Below are 25,068 nucleotides of genomic sequence, written 5' to 3'. Positions count from 1 at the left end.
ATAAAGTCCAGCCCCCTGCGCTGAGGCAGGACCAAGTAAACTTAGACCGTCCCTGACAGGTGTTTGTTCAATTTGTTTTAAAAAGCTTCCAGTGATGGGGACTCCATGACCTCCCTTGGAAGCCTATTTCAGAGCTTATCTGCCTTTATAGTTAGAAAGTTTTTCCTAATATCTAACCTAAATCTACCTTGCTGCAGATTAAGTCCATTACTTCTTGTCCTACCTTCAAGGGACATGGAGATCAATTGATCACACTCCTCTTTATAACAGCCCTTAACATATATGAAGATTGTTATCAGGTCTCCCCTCAGTCTTTTTTTCTCCATACCCAGTTTTTTTAACCTGTCCTCATAGGTCAGGTTTTCTAAATCTTCCATCATTTTTGTTGCTCGTCTCTGGACTCTCTCCAGTTTGTCCACATATTTCCTAACGTGTGGTGAGGAGAATTGGACACAGTGCGCCAGCTGAGGCCTCACCAGTGGCAAATAGAATACAACCCAGAACGATATTAGTTTTATTTATTTTTTTACTAGGACAGGGAATCTGAAATGGGAGTACGTGGAGGTCCATGATTGAGGATATCTCTTAGCCTTCTGCCAGCATGTTTTCACGTGGGAGAGCAGCAATAAAACATGAGAAGCAAAGACAGGTTGTCTCAGCTCGGAATCCCTTATTCAACCTGTTCTCCCTAAAGGGGGATCTGCCCCCAGCCCCTGTTCCATATCCTGCAGGGGGAGAGAAGAACAGGAACAACCCCCAGCTGCCTCTTTCACTTTACAAAGAGAGGGAAGGAAGGCCAGGTTACACTTCCCTACAAGGGAAAGGAGATACCAACCTCCCCTCCTCCCGCACACATACCCTCTCTCATCTGGATGGTTAAATTAAACCAGAGACCTAAATTCTTCATAACATCTGTCTTTTGAAATATCACTGTTCTGAAATGGAAGAAATGTCCAAAGTTTCCTGGGGACAAGCCCCCAGAACCTCAAACTATTTCTTTTACAGTCATACAAATTTCACACCTTGGTATCAACAGGGGTGGGGAAGCACCGGAGACCTTCACATCCTAGCACACAGATGCACACCTTGGCTAGATACCTGCGTGAGGACACACTGTTTGGATACAATCTTTCTCTTGTCCCCTTTCTCATGCCCTTGCTACGTCCCACCTCCACAAGCTGATCCAACCCTGAATCACCGCATAATGTCGAGACCTATGATGAAGGGCACTTTACACTTGTGAGCGCCCCTTCCTCCCTTGATCTACTTTAACCGTTGCTCTGGCAGGCAGCCAGATTTGGCACTCCTGCCAAAGGTAAGAGTGGGGCTGCAAAGCTGCAGGAAGCACTAGTTTCTCCTGCAGCTCAACATACAGTGTTGTGTGGGTGTAACTAAGGGCAAAATATGGTTTCTTTCTGGTTATTTGCTCTCCGTTCCATGCCAGTTTCTGTGCAGAAGCCCCTCTGACTGATATTAGATACAGTAAGATGCTGATCTTTAAAAAGCAAGTGCAATTAACCAATCCAGCCACCCACACATCAGTCACTAATTCTAGACTAGGAGCGGCAGGAACCAGACAGTTATAGTCTAACAAATATTATTAACGAGGAAAAGGAATTAGCCCCAGCTGCATAGTGCTTAGTCCATCTGCTAATCCTGCTTACAAGTCTATTATGATTAACAGCAAAGACTAAAATCTGTTGAAGTCAGGCTAGAGACCTGAGGCCTGATCTGAAGATGCAGCGCAGCCACTTTGTGATGTATTGCCGCAGAATATGGTCATACAGCTGGCAAAAAAAAGCCCAGAGGGATCACCCAGTGCAAGAGAGATTTTCTGGTGGCATAAAGCCAGAACAGATGCCAGCTCTTTTCCCTAATATCAGCAGGGCTGGAGCAAAGGAATCTTGGCCAGGATACTCCATTGATCACTATTATGGTTGGCCATTTGGGTTTGTCCTAATTTATGCTTGGGGAATGGCCCTGTACAGAGTGCCCCAGGATCAGGGAAGTACCTGGGTAATCTTTGTTCCACCTATAGACGCATAGCTCAACTTGTACTATATACTCCTCAGCTATAGTTGAAGACGTAGCCCTTAAACTCTTGTCAACATAGGTTGGTATTAGGCTATGAGGTCAATTCTCTCTATTCCCTGCACATCCTAATTAGAGATGGGCTCAAGTTGCAAAATGTGGATCCAAACTTCTCTGCTGTTTAGATCCAGGCTTTTGGTTTTTGAAGAGAGAGGAAACATTGGTGAAATTGATCCATAGATCAATCACCTTTTAAACACCTTCTTTTACCCAAACCCCATATCAATACTTTTTAAAAATCTGGCCCTGAGTGCCTCCTCCTCCCCACTGACATCAATGGAAGCTTATTACCATTGACTTCAACAGGGCTTGATCCTGTACCCAAGTGTTTACATGGGAGCTAAGCTCCTGAAAACTTGGCCTCACAAGACTGATTGTTCCTCCTTCACAGGCCTTTGAAGGATTTCCCAATCTAATCTATTGGATTGTTCAAGTGTCCAATCAATTTTCTTCTTTTTAAAGGTCATTTTCCAAATTTTACATCATTTCTGTATGAAATGTCACCAACAGTATGAAACTAAATTAAAGTAAAGAGATCCTTTATAATAGAATTCAGCTGTGAGATTTATGGTCTATTGGGATTCTGAATGAGTTTACACTTATGCCATCTAAAGAGCTATTGTTTCACAAACTAAAAATAGAGAGGAAGAAAATATATGGAAAAGTACTTGCAGTGAAAAGAAAAACAGTACTTAGTATGCAAATATTTTGCCACCGTTTACATATTTCATGATATTTATCAAGAGTAATCCATCATGAAATTGATATTGATCTCATAGGTCCATCGAGTAAACATCATATACCAAAATAAATACCATCCCTGACAAGTCTGTAGAAAAACAGCTTCCTAAATCCATTTCAACTCAATTCCATATAATCATCAATACTGTAATTGCAGTTCCCATCCAAAAGTGATGTAGGAATGATAAGAGCAATCAAATACCTTTGTCTAAAATCTATGATGGAGCAGCTATTGAAACTGTCATTCTCTTTCCTTGATATAAAGTTTCCTTATACATTATTCACCCTGGCATATGTCAGTTTCCTAAATTTATCCCAATGTGCCTGAAAATTCCTTGTCTTAAACTTACATCATCACTGTCCCAACTGGAGGAAAACTTTTTTTTTTAAATACAAAAATTACAATTATTTTGATCTCCTGGACATCTTAAAAGCCAAAAGAGTCTATGGGAGCCAGCCCAAAATGAAAATCTGTGTCATAAGATAAAAGATGGCCATACATATATGTATGTATAGGCAGATATGGGTCCTAAAGGTGAAATTTACTCATCTGCAGAGGGTGATCACAAGGCCTTTTCACCACATAAACCCTCAAAACAGAGCTTAAGTGGGACATTAGTTGTGCTTAGATCTTCTGCTGGCTCTCAGCATGGTTGGATTTGAGCCTGCTTACAGTGTCACTGTTATGAAAGATTCACACAGATCTAATGGGAAGTGAGGAACATTGGGAAATGGGAGACTGCGTATTCGATTGATACAACCCCTTTATTTACTATCTACTTTTAACATCTATATGATTGAAGGGAAACAATCTACAGTGATACTACTAATTAAAGCTGGACAAAAATATTAAGTATGTTTCTCAACAAAATTCTGAAAATTTCTGCTCAACATTTTTGCTTAAAAAAAATGAACTCCCCCCCCCCCAAAAGCATGAACCCCCAAATTTTTCCAAACCATTTTTTTTCCAGTTTTTGGTTTTTCCAGGGGAGAAGAAATGGAGAGAAAAGAGAGGAATAACAATAACTGAAAACCCAATTTTTTTCTGTTTTTCAGGTTTTCGATTTTTGTAGAAAAATTGGAAATGTTAATTTTTAAAAAAATCAATTTTTCATCAATAGAAAAATGTCAACCAGTTCTACTATTAATGATAATGTACAATAGTTGCTATTAGATGGGCTTTCGATTTTTTACCATATGCATGATTCTAGCTACCTTCTCTTTATTCCCGCTCTCATTTTGGCCTATAAAAGAGAGCCCTGCACCGGACTATTTGTGAATCCCACATCCACCTGCTCCTTGTATTACGGCAGTGGGTCCTGCAGGACCGATGGGATCCCAGTCCCACTGCAAGGCTCTACAAGAGTCCCACATAGGGCTCTATTATACGATAGTTGTAATTTTACCTTGACCTCTTTGGCAAGCAACCCAGCAATGCAGACTACCTTTTGGGATTCATTAGTCATCTGCTGATTACAATGTGTCCATCTGCCATTAATTAGGAAGTCTCTTAGCTGCTATAGAGAAACCAGCAATCAGCTTGATGAAATAAGTATCAGGGCAACCGCAGTGTCTGTAATGTAAGACTGCTCTATGGGCTAAGTATCATTAACTTTGCGTTTCTGTGTAGGCAATGCTCTTTTTGTTTAGCTACACATTATCTTTAGCAATTAGTGTAGCTTGAACAAAAGATTTGCTGGAATAAATTGATGATGCCTGGTAATTGGGTTAATGAGAATGGAATGGAAAGGCAAGGTAAACAGCATGAGTGACATATTTCACCAAAATAGGCCAAACATAAAATACAGTTGCAGAGGATCAGGTGAGCGCAGGGAGTAATCACATCAGTGTATTACACAGTAGTTGCCAAAACATAGCACTTTAGTCCTGCCACTCTGGTACCCTACCTCTGGTAACAGTCAGTAACTTTTGCCTTCTCTCTGTTATGTATCTAATCAGTTGTGTAATGTCAGACATAGGTGAGCAGATGGGGTTGGGGATTCCTTTCTGATCTCAAGACATCTAAGACTTGCGTGGCATTTGAACGGTTGCTTTTGAACCTCAGTGAGAGCACTGAAATCGGGAATCCATATTGCAATTTAATGGTCTGATGATGCTCCCATTGAAATCGAAGGCTTTGTCTATCCATTTCCATGGGAGTAGGAGCAAGGCCTATGTCCTGAGGTTCTAAGGATTTGTTGACACAGGCACATTAACCAGAACAACTATTCTTCATTAGCTATTCCAGAATAGCTATTATGCTTTAAATTTACACCCTACAGTCACACCTTTTCAAGCTTAGACAAGCCCTAAGAGCCTTGAATGGTAAAGCCAGGTCAGTCTTGAAATCAGTATCTGGGGAGGGTGTTAGTGTATTCACTTGGGGGTGGGGTTCACAGGGGAGATCAGAAAATTAAACAAAACAACTTTTCATTCTACAATGCAGGAATTTAACACTCATTCTGCAAGCACCAGCTCCTTAGGCCTTGGCTACACTCGGGACTTCACAGCGCTGCCGTGGCAGCGTTGTGAAGCGCAAGTGTAGTCGCGCTGCCAGCACTGCAAGAGAGCTCTCGCAGCGCTGTATGTACTCCACCTCTCCGAGGGGAATAGCTTGCAGCGCTGCGAGCGAGCGTGCAGCGCTGCAGGCTCTGATTACACTGGCGCTTTACAGCGCTGTACTCGCTGCGCTCTGGGGGAGGGTGTTTTCACACCCCTGAGTGCAGCAAGTTGCAGCGCTGTACAGCGCCAGTGTAGCCAAGGCCATAGTCTCACTTTCTCTTTCTTCGTGTATGGGTGGGGGAGGGGAGACCACTGCACACTCCTGACCACTTACACACAGTCCCAACAAAGGCCTGATCCAGAGTTCACTGAAGTCAAAGGAGAGGCTCCCATTGACTTCAATGGGTTTGGGATTAGGCTACAACAGAGGAGGATGGATTCAGTACAAAAATCAGCCTATAAATTCATGGCCAAGAGCGAACAATGACAGGATACTTCCCAGCTGTTGAACAGCTTAAGAGCCTAACATAAAACTGCCACTTGCTGTAAGATCCTCTAAGAACAATCTCTGTGGCACTTGAAATCCTCCGTTCCTGATTGCTGGAGTTTTCTTTCCAAGGATTTCTGTCCTCTTTTCTAGCCATTAACAACTTTTTCACTCACCATGGCTTTATCTAGTGGAATGGGTAGTAGGCTATAGGGAACGCCTTCTGATCTCCCTACTCCCCTACCCACATTATATTTCCTAAAATGGGAATGTTCCAGGATTTTTAAAAAAGTCTATTTTATGTAGCCAAGGATGAGAGTGTAATGTATGCCTGTGTCACACACACCCTTCCCCACCCCCCCCACACACACTTACCCATTTAGACTAGTGGATTTTCCATGACTTCTTGCCATTCCTGGTGCTTTCTCTGGGCTAGGTTCTCACAGCCTTTATTTGGCTGCATGAGCTCGGGATGGCAAAGGGGCAATAAAACCCCTCCTTACCGCCCTGCTCAGACTTTGATTCTGGTTGCAGTAGACAGAGCAGGAACAACCCATCTGATTCTCCCAGCTTTGAGAAAGTGGGCAGGAAGTGGGAGGAATGCTGGCTATGCCCCTGCACATTCACAAGCGCATTAGACAGAATAGCTGGATGGGCATCAAAACTGCTCCAAATAAAGGTGTGAAATAGCTTAAGCTTAACTGAGGATTCCCCGACATGCCCCCCACCCCCAACTCTCTCATCCCCCCTTAGTGGTCACAGTGTTGCCAATTTAGTCATTTTCCTGTATATTCAAACACCTCCTCTAATTTCAAATCCTGGGGAAAACACTGATTAACTCAGCAGGTAGAGCACAGGGGTAGAACTGTGACTCTCTGGATCACAGTGTGTCCTCTAGGTTGCTCCTAGGGCTGTGCGACCATGTACTGCCCCCCTAGGTGCTGGAATTAGGGGTGTTGCCTCACCTCCTGGCTTGAAGTGGTTTCCATTATATACAGGGTTTACAGTTTGGCTCCCAGCACCCCCACTATACAAACTGTTCAAGAGCCACTGGTTGCCCCTTATGCAGGGCAGATTGTAACATTATTATCTAGCCCTCTGAAATATTCTATAGTCTGAACTGGCAGGCCAGCCCTGTGGGGGCAATGCCCATCAACAGAGTTAAAGGGGCACATCTTCTTTTTTAAATAACGGCAGGTAGATAATGAGGAGATGACACTGCTTTAAATAATAATAAATAAATAATAATAAACTGATCCAGGGAAGTGCTGAGGAAAGCCCTCAACTCCCCATGAAGCTCTCAACACCCATCTGGTGGCGGGGGCGTGGGGGGTACTCTGCACTTTGCAGGTGATCATTTGTAAGATCTAGCCCATAGTCATTGCCTTCTGTGGAGGAAGTTTCAGGATGTACCAGTAAAAGGGAAGAAGCCAACATAGTTAGAGCCTGTGTTTAGGACAGTGGTTTTCAACCTTTTTTTCATTTACAGACCCCTAAAAAATTTCAAATGCAAGTGCGCATCCCTTTAGAAATTGAAGACATATTCTGTGGATCCCCAGGCGTCCATGGACCAAAGGTTGAAAACCACTGTTCTGTGCTAACAATAACCTCTCGTGAACCCCTTAGATAGTCTGCAGACCCCCAGGAGTCCATGGACCACAGGTTGAAAACCACTGGTTTAAGAAATATTAGAAAAGAGATGGCTGTAGAAGGCTCTCACTGTCTATAAATATCTGATTAAAATGCAACAAGTTCTGACAAAATGCAAGTAATTTAAGGAAACTGAAATCCTTTTTAAAATATATATGAAAAACAAAATTATTTTAGCTTCCAACTCAATAAAAGAATACACCCATTATGTTAGGTAGTTAGATGGCCCTATTACCATAGCATCTGAGCACCTCACCATCTTGAATGTCTTTATCCTCACAACACAATGTGAGGTGGGGAAATTCTATTATCCCCATTTTATCAAATTTTCAAAGGTATTTAGGCGCCTAAAGATGCAAATAGGCACCTAGTGGGGTCTTTTAAAAAACCATCTATTCACGATAGGCACCATGGGAATCTTTAACGTCTATTCAGCGAAGACAGGAACTTGGTTTTTAAAGGTCTCAACCAAATGGAATGATGACATCCCATTGCTTGGATGAGGTAAAACTAAACTGGACATGCCACTAAATGAGATAATGAGAAGAACAATCCTGCCTGTGTGGACTAGATAGCTTGGACATCTGTAATTTCCATGGGCTTGATTCAGCTGTCCTTCCTCAAGCTGATTAGAATCTTTCTATGCAAGTAGTCCCATTGAGGACTGCCCATGAAATAAGGTACTGTTCAGCATGAGTATAGGTAACAGAATTTGACCCTGGGGTATGAACTACAACATCAACACAGCTGGAAAGCACTCCCTAAAGTCTAATACATTCTAAGGATGCAGAGCCAGGTCTCCTGGCAGCTGTGATGAACATTATAAGCCAGTGATTTTACAACATTCATTATCCACTACTGTGGATTTTATTTTGTTAGAAGATTTATGATCTTTATTAACTAAATACCCTTCACTGTTGAAAATGAAAGCAGGCTTTAACATCCTAGAACTTTACAATTTAAATTTAGATCATGTTTCTTTCCCCCACCCCATTTAAAAGTTTACTCTGCAAACTGTTCCCAGGGTAGTGAGTCCAGATCCCAAACATGATGCTAATAATAGCATTCACTTTGCTAAATAAGTGCTATACAAAGTACAAAATAAGTGCTATAAAGTGGTCCTTGCAGACTGAGATCTGAGATTATAGCTGTTTAGTTTACTGGGAAATTTAAGAGAATTTAGCACTGTTACCAGAATAAGGTGCCAGGCTCCTAGCCCTGGAGCCTTAAGTCTTCCATTAATTCACAGCGTAGATGGTGTAAATTTCACTACATCACTCCCCACCAGTGTGCCTCAGCTCTGATCTGAAGGAGCCTCTCCACGTGGGAAGGGGTAGTTCAGACTTCATGCCAATTTGGGTTTTTTTGTGAGATGAATACCTGCCCATTAGGGACTAGGTTAAGACCACAAATCTCATTCAGCATAGCTCACCAATCAGACATTAGATTATAACAAAAACATTCAGTCCCTATTCACCTATTGTTAGATACTCTATCTTCCCCCATCCAGCTGCTTCCCACCCGCTCCACAAAATAGTGGTCACAGTTTTTGAGAGGGCATTATCAGGTGCTAGTAATTTCTCATTTTACTCCCCTGCTCCCATTGCACTAATCACTCTCCTGTTTCACTCTGCAGTGGAAGTCTTGTGGATTGTGCACACGTTGCCTTCTGGAGATCAGGATTTGTATAGCATCTTACAGCACAGACACTTTTATCCTGTGCAGAGTATTTTGCGCCAATCTTTTATAAACCTTGCAACTGTGACACTCAAAGACAAAGAGACATATGGCCCGTGGCATTTAAAAACAATTTTGCTTTTATTGTTGATCACATCCTTTCTGTATTTCTCTTCTCTTGTCCTTTTTGTTACCATGGACCTTTGCAAGGAAATGAAATCTGTTTCTTAAGAGATCATCCACCCCTGCCACTGAGTCCCCTAATCCTCTGTGTGTGACATTAAAGTTGTTTACTGTGTAAATTGTTATATTACAGAGGACTTTTGGATACCAGGTGGTAAACAAGCAGCAGGAGCAGATGTCTTAATAATAAACAGAACAGAAAAAATAAAGATATAAAAGATCAGGTATGTGAGCAGCATGCAGAGTGGATATCATAGTTTTCCAGAGGGAGTTAGAAGTTGTTTTAAGAATATATATTGGCAATAAATACTGACAGACATCTGAAGATCACTGTGGCCTACATCATGCTCTCTCCTGTTTTTGCCCTTTTGCCTCTCTCTCCATTCATTACTTTTGGACTCCCTTTCTCCCCTGGCAAGTTTCATATAGAGGGCTGCTAGCCCCTCAGGTCAAAGAGGTCACACAAGGCAAATATTTATATAATCTGCCTCCAAATTTCCAGTTACACATGGAACTGTGATATGAAATGAACCAACTGCATAATCAGAAATGATTGATTCCCAAAACTCTCCTATACACATACTCGGCGCAAGGTAAGAAATGGTGCTGTAGTGTTTGTGAAGAAACTCCTTTAGGGGCATGCTTATAAAAGGGGGAGTGGAATCATGAAAAATCCATAATGTCAGTTTTCAATACATTCATTATTACCCTAAAAACGTCCCCCGCCCCATCACATGGTCCTCCTGAGTTTACTCTGTGAACACTATAGGGATCTGTGGGATCATGAGCAGTAGTTCTAGACTCTTTAACATTCTGATGTTTATCTGAACCTCCTTGGCCTGTCATAGTGCTGGAAAACTTGGAAGACAGATGCTTTTGCAAGACTTTCCAGCACTTCCTGCTTATAGTTGGGCTCTAACTGCAACAAGGAAAGGCTGTCTCTTCATAATTTGTTACTTCCCTGTCTAATTCCAGCCAAAACCAGGAAGCAATGGGGCATGTGAAAAACTAAACACAAAAATTAACCATTTCCAAACCTTAGAAAAGGTTTGGATGTAGATCAGTTCTCATTTGCTTCAAACTTGCAAAGGATGCTAGTGGATGTAAGGAATATGAAATACTAAAATGGTCAAGGTCAGATTAGTGATGAGAAATTGTGGTATTCTACTCAGGCTCTTGTCACAGTCCAGAACAGCTGGCTGTTTCTACTAAAATTAACAGTAGTGAATTATGTAGCAAAGTTGACCTTAAAATTGTTATTAGGTTTCAGAGTCAACACCTCACTACGATGAATGGGAGTAGTCACAGTTCATGTGACTCCCAGTTAATGTATTTTGGTCCATCTGTCTGCAGACTCAATAAGACCCTACTGCATCAAGAACCATTCAGAAGGTTCCCTTTGCAATCATGGAAAAATAAAAATGTAACATGTGATACCGCCTTCAATTCCAGTTGATTTTAATGGGACATAAGGACTCTCCATCCCTTGAAGGATAGACCCTCAAGGAAGCCTAAATTCTGCAGATACGGATAGAACCAGCAGAGGAGCGCTGGTATGGCATGCTGCCATCTACCAACTTAATTCAGAAAGAATAGTACAAATCAAAAGCCCCATTTCTGATCTACAGTTACACTGAGACTTTAACACAGCACTGAGCAAGAGGAGGTTCGTAAGGTGCACCACTCCAGAAGTAGGCCTGGGAGACTTTGTATCGAAAAATCATAGAACCATAGGGCTAGAGGGGGCCACAAGGCTCATCTAGTCTAACCCCCTGCCAAGATGCAGGATTTGTTGTCTCTAAACCATCCAAGACAGATGGTTCTCCAACCTTTTTTGAAAATCTCCAGTGAAGGAGGTTCCATGACTTCCCTAGGCAGTTTGTTCCATTTTCCTACTGTTCTTTCAGTTAGGAAGTTTTTCCTGATATTTCATCTAAATCTGCTACGCTCTAGTTTGAACCCATTGCCTCTTGTCCTGCCCTCTGTGACAAGAGAGCAATTTTTCTTCATCTTCTTTATGGCAGCCCTTCAAGTATTTGAAGACCACTATCATGTTCTCCTCCTGATCTCCTCTTTTCTAAACTAAACATGCCGAGTTCCTTCAGCTCATATGGCTTGCATTCCATCCCTTTGATCATCTTTGTCACTCACCTCTGGATCCTTTTCAGTTTCTCTACATCTTTTCTATACATTGGTGACCAAAATTGGACACAGTACTCCAGCTAAGACCTCACCAGAGCTGAGCAGAGCAGTATTATCATCTCCCATGCTATGCCTCTGTTAATGCAACCCAAAATTGCATATTTTTTTTTGCAACAGCATTGCACTGTTGACTCATTTTGTGGTTGTGATCCACTACAATTCCCAGATTCTTGTCAGAGTGCTGCTGCCAGGCAAGTTATCCCTCATTCTGTATTTGTGCATTTATTTTTTCTTCTCTATGTGTAGCACCTTACATTTGTCTTGGTTGAATTTTATTTTGTTGTCTACAGTCCAGTTCTCCAATTTATCAAGATCCATCTGAATTTTAGTTCTATCCTCCAAAGTGTTTACAACCCCCACTAGCTTTGTGTCATCTGCAAATTTGATCAGTATGCTCTCTATTTTTACATCCAGGTAATTAATAAAGATGTTAAACAACACCAGACCCAGAACAGATCCCTATGGAACACCACTAGAGACCTCCTTCCAAGCTGATGTCATTCCATTAATAGTTACTCTTTGTTTGCGGTTGTTTAACCAATTATGTATCTACTTATTGGTAGTTCTGCCGAGGCCGTATTTCTCCAGCTCACTTCTGAGAATGTCATGTGGGACTGTGTCAAAAGCCTTGCTAAAGCCCAGGTATATTATGTCCACCGCATTCCCCCATCGACGAGACCAGTTACCCGGCCAAAGAAGGAAGTCAGGCTGGTTTGCATGATTTGTTCTTAGTAAATCCATGCTGGCTGCTAGTGATCACTGCTTCATCCTCCAGGTATTTGCAAATTAAATGTTTTATAGATTGCTTTAGTAGCTTTCCAGGTATGAGTCAGGCTGACTGTTCCCTGGATCCTCCTTTCCCCCCTTTTTAAAGATGGGCACTACATTAACCCTTCTGCTGTCTTCTGGGACTTCTCCTGTCATCCATAAGTTTGCAAATGTTATTGCCAGTGGCTCCAAGATTTCTTCAGCTAATTCCTTCAGCATCCTGGGATGAATAGCATCAGACACTGCTGACTCGAATTCATTCAAATTAGTCAGAAGATCTCTGACATGTTCTTTACTTATCCTGATCTGCATCCCTTCCCTTTTATTGTCTATGATAACTTCATTAGTCATCTGATCACATTATTTTTTGTGAGAAGACTGAAGCAAAGTAGTTACTGAGTAGTTCCGCCTTCTTATCATCTTCCGTTACCAGTTCGTCTTCTTCATTGAGCAGCGGACCCACACCATCCCTGAACTTTCTTTTTTGTCTGACAGTTATAGAACCCCTTCTTGTTGTCTCTAACATTTCTTGCCAATTGTAACTCATTCCTTGCCTTGGCTTTCCTGACTTTGTCCCTACATGCTCATGCTATTTCCATGTATACATCCATAGTGACATGCACGTCCTTCCATTTCCTGTATGTATCCCTTTTGGTTTTTAGATAGCTAAAAATTCCTTGTGCAGCCACATTGGCCTCCTGTGGCTCTTCTTATCTTTCTTCTGCATCAGAATAGCTTGATGTTGATTCTCTAGTATCACATCTTTTAGGAACTGCCAGCCCCCTTCAACTCCTTTTCTTCCTAATTGGTCTGTCCATAGTACCTTGCCTACTATTTCCCTGTATGCAGTATTCAAGGTGTGGGCATACCTAGATTTATATAGTGGCATTATGAAATTTTCTGTCTTTATTATTTATATCTTTCTTAATGGTTCCCAACATTGTTAGCTTTTTTGACTATCATTGCAGATTGAGCAGATGTGTTCAAAGAACTATCCATGTTGACTCCAAGATCTCTTTCTTGAGTGGTAACAGCTAATTTAGACCCCATCATTATGTATGTAGAGTTGGGATTATGTTTTCCAGTGTGCATTACTTTGCACTTATCAACACTGAATTCCATCTGCCCTTTTGTTGCCCAGTCACCCAGTTTAGAGAGATCTGTTTGTAGAACTTTGCAGTCAGCTTTGGACTTAACTATCTTGAGTAATTTTGTATCATCTGTAAATTTTGCCTCACTGTTCACCCCATTTTCCAGATAATTTATGAATATGTTGAAAGTGCTGGTCCCAGTACAGACTCTTGGGGGACCTCACTAATTATTTATTTCCATTCTGAAAACTCACCATTTATTCCTACCCTTTGTTTCCTGTCTTTTAACCAGTTACTGATCTATGAGAGGACCTTCCCTCTTATCCCATGACTGCTTGCCAAAGATTTCTGCAAGTCCAAGCACATCAACTGGTTCACCCTTGTTGAATAAATTGAATGAATAAGTACTTCTATCTAGACCCTTTCATCCAGAAAGTTCCCAAAGCATTTTACAAATTGATTTTTTACATCAATGATTTCATTTTGATCACTTTGAACAATCAGTCCTTCAGCCCTCATATAGATTGCGCCGATTACAACACATCTTCCATTCTTCTCTTATCCTGGCCTTCCTTCTCCATGTGCAGCTATGCCTTTTCACGATAAAATCTTGCCATCTCTTTGGAGGTTGGCCGAGTGGTCATTTCAGTTCCTGTGGGTACCACTCGGCGACAGCTGCAGTCCACCGATTCTCAGTGAGCCTAGCTTTATGCCCGGCCTATTGCATTTTATTATACCTGCTTTCAACAACGATGTCCTGCACTCCACTCTGCTGTCTGATCACTTCATTGGGTACTCGATCACAGGTTGAAATCCCCAGAATTCTTCTTTCCATCGCCCTCTCCGTGACAGACAATTGTTGCTCCTCTATCTTCGTCAGCACCCATGTTTCGCTGCCGTACATTGTCAGCAGTACTGTTGAGTTGAAGAGGTTGGTGCATGTGACCTTGTTGATTTTTCCATGGAGGACATCTTTCATAGAATTGAATGCGCACCAACCAGCTTTCTTTCTCCGTGAGAGTTCGCCTTCCTGATCATGGTGCATGTTAATTTCTTGGGTAAGATAGCTGTATTGCTCAACTACTTCTATTTGTTCTCCCTTGACTATTATTTGGGCTTTTGGCAAGGCATCAGACTGCATAAATTTCATTTTAGAGTGGTTCATTTTCAGTCTGATTTGGCTGCTTTTTGTGTAGAGTTCCCACACCGTTTTCTGTAGTTTGATAGTTTTTTCTCCAGTAGGTCCTACCATACTATTAAGGTGTCAGACTGCCAACCCAGTGAGGGGACAGTTTGACTGAAAAGCAGCCACTGAAAGCATAGCCAGCAAGTGGTTGAAGAAATTGCTAAAACAAAAGAAATAAATTGGCCCAGTGTTCCTCAGGTGTCCCTCAATCCATTCCACAGTGGCAGTGTGGAGTTTGATCAATGAGAGGCTGCTAAGAATCTAAGGGCCCAGAAAAATGACTGCCTTCTCAGTGTGTACCTACAACTGCAGGACACTGACAAGGGAAGACTTGATCAACCATCTAATGGAGGAGAAGGCAAGGACATCCTGCGACGTCCTTGATTTCTGCAAAACACAATGAAGAAAGGAGATGGAAGCAAAGTGGAGAGATGGAAGAACCATTGGAGGAATTGGTTTTATCATCAACAAGGAATGGTCTTCAAAAATCATCTCCTGCAAGTCCAAGTCATCACACATCAGAGTGTTAAACCTCCAACTGAACAAGAACTGCACCCTCAAGATTATCAGATCTACGCTCCCACCAGCACAAGTGAAGATGATGATGTGGAAGAATTCTATCAGGAATTAGAGGAAACCCTCGCTCGAAAATCCATATATACAATTGCAATGGGAGATTTCAATGCCAAGGTCGGAAGAGGGAAAGAAGGCAAAACGTTCATTGGAAGGTATGGCATTAGTGAACTGAATCCACGAGGAGAGCGACTGGCAACTCTGGACTGGAGACAAAATAAATGTTCATTGGTAGCACCTGGTTTATGAAGGCGGCCAAGAGGAGGTGGACACGGATTGTGCCCAATGTGAAGAACAAGAATGAGATTGACTATATTCTGATCGATAAGCGGCACATTGTACAAGACATCTCAGTAGTACCATTATTCAACACCAGTAGTGACCATCGCTTGCTCAGAGTGAGGCTCAACTTCAATGAAAAGGTGGAGAAGAAAGCGCTACAGATGGCAAATCAGAGACAGCAGCCGAAAATATTCAACAAGTTAATCCTGAAAGTGACATTTCCAAGAAAGACTAGCCTCATAGACAACTGCGATGAGGACTATAAAAACTTTGCTGATAAACTGACACAATGTGTGAAATTAGCCAAGAAAGAAAGACTGAAAAGAGCGAAGGGAAGAATCTTGGAGGAAACGAGGAACTTGCTAGAGAAGAAGAGGAATAAGAAGTGAAATGATAGCAACAAACTTGAGTACTCGCTCCTCTGCAAGCTGATAAGAAGAAGACTAAAGAAGGACTTTGAGAAGTACTGAAATGAAAGGCTCTCAAAGACGGCTGAAGATCGCAGAAGCCTCAAAAAATGCTAACGGGAATTGATGCTGTACAGGTCGACAATAACGGCGCTGAAGAACAAGGATGGAAAAGCAGTAATCGACAGAACAGGGATGGAAGCTGTCTGCAAAGATTTCTACACAGAACTGTTCGCATCTCAAATAAATGTCTCATTACCAACATTTCAACAGACCAACGAGCACGTACTTCTGGTCCAATCATTTAACCCAGCATTAAAATGCAGCCATCTCTAGGATGAAATGCAACCGCCATTTAGCATCGTACAACAACACAGCTCATCACTTTAGTACAGAAAGCAAAAGAAGAATATCATACCAGATTGAACATACAGGGAAACTTTCAAATTAAACAGAATATAATACCCAGTTTGGAGTTTGGCAGGGCACTAGGATGAACACTCAGACCTTGTGAAGACTGCTCTAGTCTTATTAATAAATACATAGCTTTACATTTCATCTATAAGAGCCCTGTGTCTCCTAACACCCTGCTGGAACATTGCTTCCCTTTTGACTCCGTGCGAGAGCTACCTGCTGAATTGCAGACATTCTGCTATTCTCCAGGCATTCCCTGATCTTCTGCCATCCAAGCACTCCCATGTCCAACCTTGTTTAGCCTAAAGATGGACCCAAGATACAAACTTAAGATCTATACTTCAAATATCTCAAAATCTGGAGGTTCTTGGATGTGGGATATTAGCTTGGGCCCTTATAGAATTGTGGAACAACTGTGGAATTCAGATTGAGGTCTGAGGTTGGAATTCCAATCCCTCCACACCACTTTCACAATTCAGGGATGGTTGAATCATTGTGATGTCTGGTTTTGAGCTCATCTCTAGATTAGTTTGAGATCTAATAGAATCATAGCCTAAGTTGATATGGTTGGACAAATTCCTTGGATAACAGCGATAGGGTGAAACAGCCAGGATAGGATTAAGGGCTGCCTGTCACACAATTCAGCAGGGATTTAAAGGAAGGGTATGTCCTCTTTCCAGGTTGGACAGAGATGCAAGAGGAAAAGCCTCTGGGCCTGTACAGCTGGCTGTGGGTCAGTTAAAAAAAAACAATGTGAGTATTATATTCAAATAATAAACTGTGCCCTGAGATAAGAGCCTGAAAGAGACCCCAGCGTGGCATTGCTTCTTTCCTGGTCTGGGGAGAGAGTTCACCAGCTTACCGTAAGCAATACAATCTCCTGAGAAAAAAGAGCAGCCCAGCAGCTCTCGGCACATAGCAAGCTAGTCCCAATCTGTCAGTATTTACTATTCTTATTATTTATGTCACGTATATTATCATAGCCTCAATAAGAATTGAGGGCCTTGTTGTGCTGTCATTGCAAAAACATAGAAGTAGGCAGTCTCTGGTCCTAAAGTGTTCACAATTTAAGACAATGAGTAAAATGTACTAGTTAGGGGAACAATGAGACAATGTAATATGTTCAATTTTGAGGTTGATAATGTTTTCCTTTCCTTTTTCCCCTCTGATCTCATTCCATAAGCCTATTAAATTCCCCTTTTTACTTATTACAGCCTGCTAAACCTCAACAATGGGATTAACCACAGTGCATGTCCTGAAAGAGGTTGAAATGCAGAGAAAAATGTTCCCTTAGTGTTTGCAGCACCACCACTGATCTCTATGTCTAGCTTTGAGTTAGCTGAAAGAATGTCAGACAAAGACAACCCAGAGCCACGAATGCTGGACCAGATGTATTTAGTCTATACTGGTATAACTGAGATCAGAATATGGCCCTCTGTACTTGACATTCATGCAGATATTTCTCCTGAGGGATCTGCACTTTTAGAAACAAAGAAAATGCTTCTGCATATTGGTTTAAAACAATCCATCCTCTTTTTGGATTGAATGCAGTACCCTTTTCTGATCACATTGCATTCCACAATACTGTACAGCTGCCATCTTACAGGGCTTGTCACGTGATATGAGTCAGGGGAGATTTAGATACACAGGAGGCCACTAAAAGGAAAAATAAGAAATGGACTCAAAGAAAAATATTTTTTAAAAATGAGTAGCTTAGTTTACATTAGTGCCCTTTGATCATTATAACAACTAGTTTTAGCCACATCAGCTCCTCTTACCAAATATAGTTTAAAGATGATATACCATCATAACAACAACAACAGACTTGCTGATGTTTTAAATAATGTGATTACTTTAAGGCCATCTTTATGGCTTCAAACACTCATTGTATAAAAGAATCATCATTCATCCATTATTTCACTGGAGAGAAATGTAATTTTTCTTAGTGTAACTCTAAACTCTATAGTCTTTATTTAAAAAACAAAACAAAAATCCTAAATCCATTTTCTCTCTTCCACTAAAAGCCCAGCTTGTATTAGTTGGCAAGATAATAAATTCATGAAGTCATGTATTCAGGCAGATTGTAAATTTAGCAGAAGCCAGAGCATTTGTATGTCACTAAGTCCAAACAGAGATCTAAGTACAACTGGATGATTTAATATAATGGTCCAAAAGATATGGGTTGCGATTTTTAAAGCTGAGTAGGGGACTCAGTCACACAAGTCCCAGTGAAATTAATTAGTTGTGTGGCTAAATCCCTGAGCTGGTTTTGCAAATCTCAGCCCAAGTGCCAAATTAATTCCTGGTGTAACTTCCTTGCCTTCAGTGGAGTTACACTGGGGATGACAGATGCTCATGTTTCTTTTCCAAGAATAACTTGGCAGGAGACTTGAAAGTGAGTGAATGACAGTGATGGGACAGATTCTATCCTCACTTAAACCCTGCACAACACAAATGACTTCAAATCAGTTGAATGTGGTGACACTGATTCCTTTTGTGGGTGTTGTGTCTATGAAAGGAAAACCAAATTCTAATCTGTCTGGCTTTTCCTTCCTGACAAGTCTGAAAGATGAAGCACTTCACAGGCAGTAAAATGTTTTGAGGAGGCGGCCCGAATGTTCTTTGTGGCGGACCCCAATCTGTGGAACTCACTGCTATTAGAGATCAGGCTGAGCCCGAGTCCTACAACCAGAGGCAGATTAGGGGTTTGTGGGGCCGTCGGCCATAGAAAGTGGGGGCCCTTCCCCACCCTTTCCACCTGCAGTCCCCCCTCCGGCACTCCTGCCGGGTGGCAGGGTTGGGGCACAGGGGCTTGCCCCACTCTCCGGCAGGAGTGCCGGGCGGGCTCGGCGGGGAGCGTGGCAAGCCCCCACACCCCAATCCCCATCAGGAGTTCTGAGCGGGATGCAGAGATGCCCATTTTTCCAGCCCCCACCCCCCATTGGCCAGGGCCCCTGGGCCCGGCCCCATTGCCCCAGTGGCTAATAACCGCTGCCTGCAACCTTCAAGAGGCATTACAAGGAGCATCTCTTTCTGCAGGCCTTTGGAACTGACCCCATAACATTATTGCTGGAAGTAATCACCTAGATTTAGTTTCTCATACGTGGCTTCAATCTGAAGAGAAGGGGAGCAGATGTTGGTCCCTTTTTTAGAAGGAACTGATGTTCTTCTAAATATATACAATGGGGCCCGGTTAGATCCTACAGTGATAGATGCCTTAGCAATGCTGGCACCAGTAAAATGTATCTGAAAATATTTTTTCAATTGCAATTGCATTTTAGATCAGATCCTGTGGTTGGATTTTTCACAAAGGGCTGGATCATTTGATGGTTGGTTATCATACCCAAACAAACCTCATGGTTCAGGGCAAAGGGTGACTCCTATCTCTTTTATTATCACTATCAATGGATACGTGGGTGAGTCACTGTCCTGTCCTTCCTGCCGAGAGTGCAGTTGTCTTAAGATGTGGGTAGGGGAAACTAAGACAACAGGAAGGAAGTCAGTCAATCATCACAGTGTGAAGAGAGGCAGCTTGGGGGGAAGTGATGGGAGACTGGGAAAGGGAGGTGGGAAATAGCCACTCAGATCCATTCACCTGGCTCTGCATCTGCCAGCTCTCTCCCCACCTTCCCTCCTTGCATTCTGTTCCCTCCTGCGTGTATTACTATCTGTTATGTCTACAGAATCAGAGGACTCTATGGAGACAAATACAAGACAACTTACCCCACTTTCTGTCTCATCCCCAGAACTCACATGGATCTTTTATTCGTCAGCTCCCTTGTGCTCACCAAAACCTGTCTCTTTCCTTTCTCTGCAGCTAATGTTGCTGTCTCCTATCACTCTCTAGGTTTAAGGCCATAGTGGTGGCATTCAATTCTTCTCTCTTTTTCTTGCGACTTTTGGCCCCTTTGCCTGCACACCTTGGTTATCTTTGAAGTCCACTCCAGACCAGGGGCGGCTCCAGGCACCAGCGCAGCAAGCGCGTGCCTGGGGCGGCAAGCCGCGGGGGGTGGCAAGCCACGGGGGGCGGCCACCCGGTCACTGTGAGGGTGGCAGTCAGGCTGCCTTCGGCGGCATGCCTGTGGGAGGTCCGCCGGTCCCGCGGTTTCGGCAGCAATTCGGCGGTGGTCCACCGAAGGCGCGGGACCAGCGGACCTCCCACAGGCATGCCACTGAATCCGCGTTACCAGCGGACCTCCCGCAGGCGCGCCACCAAAAGCCGCCTGACTGCCGTGCTTGGGGTGGCAAAATACATAGAGCCGCCTCTGCTCCAGACAGCTGCTCTCTATCTTTTCCTTCAAAGTGGCTATTTCTCACCTCTCTTTCCCAGCCCCCACCCCATCGCTCACCTCCAAGCCTCCTCTTCTCAGACTCTGATGCTTGACTGACTGACTGACTTCCTTCCTGTCACCTTAGTTTCCCATGCCCTCATCTTAAGATACTTCAGTTTACACAGTAAGTGTAAAAATGAAATTTGTTTAAATGGGAAAACAAGTGAATAGATTCCCTAGACCCTCATCCTTCCTCTTTGTGAGCAAGCCCAACTCAAGACACGGGCTCTCTCGCAAGTTGTGACAACATGGCAGCACATCACCGCCTTGGCTGGTGATAGCGGATCCACTTCAGTGCAGAGATTTTGTAACAGTGAGCCAGGTATTAAACTCTAAACATTCTTTCTAGTGTAGGATTGCAAAAGTCAGACAGGTAAGAAAAGTTTCCACCTCAACATAAATCACACATGGGACTTTCAACTCTTCTCGAAGGTTTAATGTACAACAATAATTATAGGTGACCTCAGCAAGAACTCCTATCCTCAGCTGAATAAACAGAAGGGGCAGCAGTGCTTAGTGTTGTTACCCTGCGCTTCTCTCATTGCACAGTATTACACAGATCATGTCTTTGTGCCTCTTCTGAGGTTATACAAATAAGTGATGAAATGCTGCTGCTAGCCATCTATGGACCACTCGCCCAGCATGTGTGCTAGTGCCCTCATAATTAAGGTTGAATCTAGATTTTCCCTTTGACAGAATAGGTGTATAGTGCTCTATTTAAAAAAAAGGAGTAACTATTGAGAAGGTCTTTAATAGAGCTGTTTGGAATATTACTTGTGAAATTAAGAGAGGTATTGAAATTTGCCCCCTTTAAGGTTCACTGAGTTACGGTAAAATTATTTGGCCTGTTGCATGACATTTTCTATATTAGCAAAACTTTCATTGGCATATGGAATATATACCAATTTCTGAATAGATGTGGAATCTTCATGGCAACTTTTCACATTGTATTTTGAATTTCAGGCTGGATTGGTTGTGATGGATCACATACTATTAGTTCTGGATTCATGACTGAGTGAGAGTCTTCTCTCCTAGAAGGCTACAGGGTTAACAGAAACCATCTGAAAGCTTTTCTCTGAAGGAGAGATTGTAGTTAGGATGCTTTCTGGATGCTTGTCAGGAAAACCCTGTCCATGTATTATTTCCCCAGTCCAATATAAACTTTCTATTAAAAACACCAAACAATTCAAAGTCAAGGCTAAGGTCTTGCCTACAATTAAGAGTTTTGCCTCTTTAACTATGCCATAGTTAAGTGGCCAAAACCCCATAGTGCAGCTGCAGTTATACTGGTACAAAAGTGCTTATAATATGAGTATAGTTTATTCTAGTTCAGCAAAGTGAAATAAGTGATACCATTATAAAACAGCTTCTACTGATGTAACTGCATCTGCATTAGGGCTTTTACTGGCATAATTATGCAAGTAAAAAAAATCACAACTTTACTGATATAGTTATACCAGTAAAACTTGTTAAGTTTAGACCAGGCCTAAGAAATGAAGCAGTCAAATGTCAGGTATTTTGAGAAGTTAAGATTGAGCCTTAAACCTTAACTTCAGCCCTTGTGCCCACATTTTAAAATATTGTCTTTCTAGAGTTAAATTTGCAACTTGCTTCCATCATAAAACCCTATTTAACTCTGAAAACTTTTGGCCTGGAAAATTAATTTGGCCTGAAAATTGCCATATCCACTCTAATCAACTTTGTCTTTAATTTTCTTTATACTTCTCAGAAATATTCTAACAGCTGCTTTTAAAAAAAACCAACAGATTATCCAAAAATTACCCCAAATTGAAACTGACTTTTGTCCAGTGTTGTCATCTCCCTGAGGAATGTCTTATTAATATTACCTCTCCAAACTTTTATGTTTAGTTAAGTGTTCTTGAAAACTCATGGTCTGGCATATTTGAAGAAAATATGTTGTAATTAAGCAAAGTTATTAACTATATTTTTTCGATCAAGATCTTTTTGAGTAGGAACAGAAATTGTGCATGTGTTGCCCTATATTCGTTGGTTGCAGCTTAGAAAGAGCATAAAAATTATCACTTTGGCTAGCAGCCAGCAGAGCTTTTCCTCTAGTTCAAATGGAAGAGGCCTGTGTTTTTCAGAGCTAAAGCAACAGGGTTTCTGTCCCAGCTCTGGAAATGTGTATTTCATTATGGAGAAAGGATTTTAATTGTCTGTTGTTGGTGAATGGCCTAGAATTGTCACTTCTAGAACTGTGGATTCAAACCATTCTTTTGTTTCAAATTAGATTGCTTGAATTTCATCTATACTAGACTCAAACCATCTTAGATTTTTTTAAAAAGACAAAATCAGGCATGATCATATAGTATATAAGCATTAAGATTTTGCTCCTAAAATTGAAACTTACTGTGACTCATCTGATGCTCTAATGTATTTATTGCAGGATGCATGTATAGAACTACAATTTCATTAATTGAATTTGTTAAACAAGTAGATGGGAAGTGCTATAGCTGGATACACAAGATGGCAAGTAGACAAGACAAGGAGGATAAATTGTTTCAGGAGAATGGTGGTGAGAAATGCTCACACCCCAAGAGAAAAACCAAACTATTTATCAGATTTATAGATTTGCTTTATGATATTTAAAAGACCTAAGCCAAGATTTCAAAAGGGGCTGGTTACTTTGAGTGACTCAGGTTTTTCTGGATGCTCAACTTGAAATGCCTTAAAGGGGCCTGATTTTCAGAAGGTAGGTGTTTGGAACACTCTAAAGCATTTCAAGTTGGGAACCCAAAACAGCTAATCCCTTTTAAAAATCTTGGGTCTCCTGGTCACTACACTGCCAATATTGAGCAGCCAGGCCCTTCATTGGTGTGTGTGATTCTGAGAATTTGTAAGCTACTTGGAAAAGATAAATTTAAATGAGGGAGTGCCATCTCAACCTTACCAATAGCATTTTCACTGCAATATTATATGATGGAGTAAACACAAGCAGTTAAATTCTGTATATTTTATGCATAATTTTGAGGGATTAAGTGGGATTTAAGTGGTGCAGAGGCCTGGTGTTTTCCCTATAAGCAGAGATTAATTCTACTCACAAGTAATTCTACTCATTTAGTGATAAATACAGGCAAGTAGTCTGCATTTAACTGAATATCTGAACCTGCAATGAGACATAACTCAAGAATTGACACAGCGGGATAAATTTACTTGTACAAAGGTAATTACCAAAGACACCCAGGGACATAGCACAGTATTCAAAGTTCATCTGCTTAAGTGAGCATTTTCCCCATCTAAAATTATGTTTAAGAAAACATAATTAAAACTACTCACTGCTAATTCACCACTCTGAAGGAAAATATCTACAGAGGTGCAGGTGAAGCTTTGTTCATAGTCACGCCTCATCCATCCAAACTCAGAAGAATAGTACATCAGCTGCTGGACTTTAGAATTCAATCCTATGTACAGTGGATGAAATTCATCCTTGTGCCAATGGCTAGGACACAGCGTATGTACCACTTAAAGCCAAGAGAGGGATTTGATACTTTTCCTCTGTAGAGGGGTGAATTTCACCCAATGCAAGTTTTGCCTGGGTAACTCCTACAGGATCAAGTCCTTTATAAATTGTTTGTGACCTTGCACTTGTGTTTCTTCTAATATAATACAGGTTAGCTAAAATGAATAATTTCCCATTATGAAATGAAAACTAAACATACTTTACTCCCCCAAATATATTCAGTTGCATGAATAGGGATGTGGGGGGAAAATAAAGATACCAAAAGCTCCATTGGCTATTACTCAAGAAATAGTTTGAAAACAAAATACCAGCACATAATTTTTACTGTACTACCGAACAAGGATTGTAACATACTGTAGCTTAAAAATGGAGGAAACGAATGATTAAGGAGATGCAGAGCCTGTTGATCTATTTATGCATACACCGGTTCCAGTATTGACACCCATCACTGCAGTATCCCAGTGCCCCCCAAGAATAAAACGCCAACAAAGTGCCCAGTTTACCATCTTCCTGCATTTGTGCAAAAAGAGTTTTTAATGCTATTGAATCAGAATGGTAGTTCTCTTTACAACTGCTTTTCACTGGCTACATCAGGAGCAGGGCAAAGGAGGATCAGGCCCAATATCTTTCTCTTTTCCTTCTTTGCTGGGAAGAGCCAGGCTTATGTTTAAAGCCAGGATTGGGATTGAAAGTTACCATCTGATGGTTCTTCAGTAGCTTATGTGTAGTTGTTTATGAATTTCAGTCCTGTTGTCAATTGGTACTTTTGTTGGCAATCTCAGCAAAAAAGCTGGGCACTAAAATAAGCTCTTGCTCTTATGGCCGGTCCCAGAAGGATTGAGCCCATAGGCATGCAGGGAGCTTGCTTTGCCACTGCCTTTCCTTTAGATATTCTGTAAATAAACCAAGAAATTCAGTTTCCAGGGCTGCCAATCAGGCATCTTTCAAAATTGGTAAATTCCTCTTTAAAACAACCCCAAAAGAGTATGTACTATTGACACT

General features: G+C 41.7%; 1 protein-coding gene across 1 annotated transcript in view; it reads left to right on the top strand.

Annotated features, from left to right (window-relative positions):
• The window catches only part of RERG (RAS like estrogen regulated growth inhibitor), a 125,841-nt gene that overhangs the window by 79,568 nt on the left and 21,205 nt on the right, over positions 1 to 25,068 (top strand). The gene's annotated exons all lie outside the window — the stretch shown is intronic.

This window comes from Terrapene carolina, unplaced genomic scaffold (genome assembly GCF_002925995.2).
Source record: "Terrapene carolina triunguis isolate 2854851 unplaced genomic scaffold, T_m_triunguis-2.0 Scaffold112, whole genome shotgun sequence".
NCBI lineage: Eukaryota > Metazoa > Chordata > Testudines > Emydidae > Terrapene > Terrapene triunguis.
The sequence above is the reverse complement of the archived record's forward strand: the minus strand, read 5'-3'. Positions and strand labels throughout refer to the sequence as shown.